Below are 5,177 nucleotides of genomic sequence, written 5' to 3'. Positions count from 1 at the left end.
CCAAGATGTCCGCCTGCCTCTGCCTCCCGAGTGCTGGGATTAAAGGTGTGTGCCACCACCACACCCGGCTCAAAATCTTTCCTGTCCCATTCAAGAACTGAGTACTATTCCTTCTCCTAATCACTCCTAATCACACTCCGTCTCTTTGTTGCTGGGGACCTAACCCAGTACTTCACAAATGCTAGGCGCATAGTCTTCCCACTAAGCAACACAACCACCACTTATTCTTATTATTGCTGTTCTGAGTCAGCTTCTCCCAGAACAGTCAAACTGGCCTGGAATTCCAGGATCTTTTTGCCTCAGCCTCCTGACTTCTCTCACCACAGACAGGACCAGGCTGAGCTCCACACACATCTTTATTTTCCTCAAGTATTTCTTAAGAGCTGCACAATTTCTTTAGAATGTGAACAATATAGGAAGAACTTCCACCCCTGCCTCTACGCCACTGTCTACTCATATCGCAGTATTGCATCTCTAACAGATTCTCTCCATTTGAAATAACACGGGGTGTGGTGGTGCACGCCTTTAATCCCAGCACTCCAGAGGCAAAGGCAGGGAGCCACGCTGGTCTACGTAGCTTGAGTTCCAGGCTAGCAAGGGCTACATAGTTGAGACCCTGTCTCAAAACTAAGAAAAGAATATTATGTCTATTTTTAAAAATGGCATTATGAGGTAATAAACCCACATTTTTTTTTTTGTGTATTTGGTGTGGAGAACCAACCCAGGACCTTTTGCATATTAGGCAAAGATGCTACATCAAGATATAGCCTGGCACTTATTAGAGAAATGTCATATTTAAAAGAAGACGTTTATAAAGTAACTAGGGTGGCAGGCAGTAGTGGCATACGCCTTTAATCCCAGCACTCCAGAGGCAGGGACAGGCGGATCTCTGAGTTTGAGGTCAGCCTGATCTACAGAGCAAGTGCCAAGACAGGCTCCAAAGCTACAGAGAAACCCTGTCTCGAAAAACCAAAACCAAAAAAACAAAAAACACCCACCTAAAGTAACTAGGGGGATGAGGATACTGAGTAGTGGCCCGCGCAAGAGTGCTGACTCAGTGTAGCTGAGGTCCAAGGCTAATCCTAGCACGTTGGAAAAAGAGGGGAGCAGCCATGGTGGTCCACAACTTTAATACCAACACTTTGGAAGCAAAAGTGGATCTCTGGAACGAGCCAGGTTTACAGAGAACTTCTATGACAGTCTAAAGTACCCACTGAGATTCTGTCTTCCCCGCCCCCCAAAAGTGGTAAACAGGAATTTCAAATCATTGCTAACAAATAAATATCAACGATGGGCAAACCACAGCCTTCATCACTGAATCCCTAGGGTACTTGTGAACTTCGACGTCTCAATAACATGGGTTATGTTATAATGTAAATGAGATCAGATATTTATCATCTTAGGTCACGTAACAATATAAAATTCGATTTGGGGATTAAAAAGCAAACCTGGTAGTTTGAACGAAGTTGTAAAACTATTTCTATCGCTTTACACACTGAAACGTGCAGAGTAGAGATGCTTGCACTAAATGACACAACCCGCACACGTTCACAAAACTAAAGAGATTCGAGTTCCTTAAGGAAAACTAAATGGGCATTGTACTTGGCACTAGATACTTCCTTTCAGACAAAACTGAGAAGTAGATGGATGCACAAATGTCCCCAACCCACCCTGTCAGCCAGAGATTACCCAAGTTGCCCAGAACGTAAACTTTTTGGGGGGATTCTACTGCTGAAAGGGGCTAGGGCTTTCTCCTGGGACTACCTACTGATTCCAACAGTAAAACAAATCCAAGCGCACAAGAGGGAGGCAAAAAGGAAAAGCGACCCGGCTGCCATGCTCTTAACTCCACCCTCCCCGCGCTCGGCCTGGAGAAGGCCCAGCTCGCCCCCACCTACGGTCCTGCCTCCACTTTCCAAAGCCCCCGGGCTGAGCTAGTTAAGGTCCCGCCAAACTCCCCTCCCCTCCCCCCAAACCCGGAGCTGGGGAGGCCGGGGCGGCTCAGGGCTTCCGTCCCTTCCCCGCCCAGACGGGAAGGGGTGAGCAGAGGGGTGGCCAATGCGCACAGGCGCAGCTGCCCTAGCTCTCCGAGCAAAAACCGAGCCCCGTTCCCACCCCAGCCCGACACTCACTGGCCAGTCCTGCAGCCGCCGCAGCCGTGTCCCCGCGTACCGCCACAGCCCCTATTCAGGGCCGCCCCCCCCCACCCCAGCTGCCTACCCCCGTGGGTTCCGGGGCACGGGAAGGAATTACTTCCGTCGCGTCACAGCCGCTTTCTGCAACGCGCGGGAGATCGGTACCTGGCGAGGCGGAGACGCGGTCGGCTCACAGCTCCGTCTGGAGGAAGCGCGTTGTCGTTCTCGCCCTTTCTTCAGTAATGCAGCCCAATTTAAGGGCTAGCGTTAGCAAACCTCAACCAATGAGATTCCAGGGCTTCTGGATTCCCAGAATGCAGCGCCCTCCTGATCCAATTTCTTCCCTGAAGCGCTGAAACGGTGGGGGCAGTGATGCATTATGGGATATGTAGTTTCTTACTAAGTTACTGTTAGGGTTTAATCCGACGTGACGTTGCATCTTGGGACTTGTAGTTTTCCGTGTAGAGTGTTGAAATTTTGGTGGCTTTGAAGCTTGGCCCTTCCTCTCGTTTCTGTTTAGCCAGGAGGTGGGAGATTACAAAGATGTGAAAATGGAGTATGTATGCTAAAGAAGATCATATTTTTGAGGAGGCGGCATCTGGCCTTTCTGATAAATAATACATATCGACGAGCCTCTCAACAAGCTCGCGCAATGTGTTTGTCTCATTTCCTCTCTTCCCGGTATAGATCAGTGTTTACTGAAAATATGCCACGCCCACCCTCCCTGCTCTCCTTTTCCTTAAAGTACGCTGCCTACCACCATTGCTTTAGTCGGAGCCCCCAGACGCCCACCTCATTTCCGCACGCCCACAACCACGGCATTTCATTGGCTTTTCCGTGGTTACCCAGGGACCTTTCCTAGAAAGCTGGAAAAACAGCTCAGTTAGGTTTCTTCTCTGCTATTTCATGAAATGGGCTTGAAGATATAGATTTAAGATACTTAGTTACTCAACTAGTGGGAGTTGTGTAAATGTCCACTAAAGGAAATATATGTGCGATTTGGAGTTTCTGGAACTAATGACGTTTTCCAAAACGGCTTTGTTTTCGACCTTTTTAGCCAGGGTCTCTCAATGTAACTCTGACCAGTGTGGAACTGTGTAGCCCAGATTAGCCTCGTGTTGGGGGTCAACCCTATCTCCCCTCTGCCACCATAATAAAAAATTAAATATTTTCCTATTTAATCCCAGGCTATCCTCCAACTCCAGTTTGCTATTCTGCTGAAATTACTGGTGTTGACGCTGCGCAGGACTCTAAAAAAGAGTCGTTTTCTGTTTTTAAGTTGATCAACAAATAGGCATATTCTTAGAGAGTTGAAGTAAAAAAAAAAAAAACTGTAGCACATGGCCCTGGATTAATTTTTAAAGGCTTTGGGAAAATAATAAGAATGTTATGGTAAACCGGGCAGTGGTGGCGCACGCCTTTAATCCCAACACTCGGGAGGCGGAAGCAGGCAGATCTCTGTGAGTTTGAGACCAGCCTGGTCTACAAGAGCTAGTTCCAGGACAGGCACCAAAAACTACAGAGAAACCCTGTCTTGAAAATTAAAAAAAGAAAAAAAAAAGAACGTTATGGTTGTATCCATAGCTCAAAATGGTCTCATGGGAAGAGAGGCATTGGTAGCAGAAAATAAAACTAGTAGGACCTGAATTAATCCCCCTTTAAGGGCCCAAGATCAATTGATTATGTATCCTGACTTTGGATCATCCTTTAGCTTAGGGGCTAAAGAGGCAAGCATAGATTGGGTGAACTTCACTGGCTCATCCTGCAATATGCTGAAAAATAACAGGATTCCCTCTTTAAAAGACACATAAAAGATCATTGGAGGGGCTGGAGAGATGGCTCAGAGGTTAAGAGCACTGGCTGCTCTTCCAGAGGTCCTGAGTTAAATTCCCAGCAACCACATGGTGGTTCACAACCATCTATAATGGGATCTGGTGCCTCTTCTGGCAGAACACTGTATACTTAATGAATAAAATCTTTAAAAAAAAGGGCAACATCATTTTAAAAAAAGATCATTGGATTGAACAAATGAGCAGTATTCCTTTCTTGGAACTCCCACCTCTAGGAGAAATGTACTTTTAGCTGGGTGTGGTGGAGCATGCCTGATGGAGGTCAGCCTGGTCAACAAGATGGGTTACAGCCAAGAACTTTAACAGTGTGACTTTCCCAAAATAGAAAAAAAGAAAATCAACACCTACTCTGTTCACTTTCTTGAGTTTCCTTAAGCTTTGTGCCTGTAAGAAATGTCTTGGGTTGGCTTTGGGTTGGCTTTGGCTGAGACAGTATTGGAGGCTCTCAAAACAATCAGTATCACTAATCTAACTTGTTTTGTACCATGAATTTTAAAGGTCTTTCTAAAAGCTTAAGCTCAAAGTTACTGGTAACTTTGCTATAGGTAAGACTTAAGACCGAGCGGGGCGGTGGTGCCCTCCTTTAATCCCAGCACTAGGGAGGCAGAAGCTGGTGGATCTCTGTGAGTTCAAGGACAGGCTGGTCTACAAGAGTGAGAGTTCCAGGACAGGCTCCAAAGCTAGAGAGAAACCCTGTCTCGAAACAAAACAAAACAAAACAAAACGACTTACGACCCTAGCCTAAGTTGTTTGCCAGAACTTTAACAGAAGCTGCTTTTGTTTTGTTCAGAGTGATCTTCTGACTAACACAGGGCCAGAACTCTCAGCTGTCAGCCCCCAAATAGTCCACTCCCACATTTCAGCCAAATGGGAAGCAAGTTTGATTTTTCTGGGGTGCACCCAAGAGCTGGCCAGCAACCGCCTTCTCTGTCAGGTTAAAGAGAGCAGCCTGAGTCCATCTCTCAGGCCCCCTTTATGAAGTAAAATCATGAGTAGTTGCAAAGCAGGTTTACAGAAGAGAGAATTGGGGCAAGAAGGAAATATAGAGATCTCTAAACCCCCCTGTGGTCACCGTGTGCTCAGGGAGGGCAAGGGGATTCTCAAAGAACAGACTTAAAGACAGCAACTCAGAGCCCGGTGGTGGTGGCGCACGCCTTTAATCCCAGCACTTGGGAGGCAGAGGCAGAGGCAG

The 5,177-nt window shown here is 46.9% G+C and overlaps 1 protein-coding gene across 2 annotated transcripts in view; it reads right to left on the bottom strand.

Moving 5' to 3' along the window:
• Eloc (elongin C) overlaps window positions 1-2,468 on the bottom strand; it is a 14,656-nt gene extending 12,188 nt beyond the window's left edge. Inside the window, exon 1 of one of the 2 annotated variants that reach the window (XM_005361866.3) lies at window positions 2,301-2,468. The gene's annotated coding sequence lies outside the window, so the exon portion shown is untranslated. Of the gene's footprint in view, window positions 1-2,132; window positions 2,226-2,300 lie in introns of those variants that run through there. The other variant, XM_005361865.3, reaches the window with a different exon arrangement.
• Window positions 2,469-5,177: the final 2,709 nt, after the last annotated feature.

The sequence above is a fragment of the Microtus ochrogaster genome, linkage group LG5 (genome assembly GCF_000317375.1).
Source record: "Microtus ochrogaster isolate Prairie Vole_2 linkage group LG5, MicOch1.0, whole genome shotgun sequence".
NCBI lineage: Eukaryota > Metazoa > Chordata > Mammalia > Rodentia > Cricetidae > Microtus > Microtus ochrogaster.
Note: the sequence above shows the minus strand (reverse complement) of the source record. Positions and strands in the feature narration are given on the sequence as shown.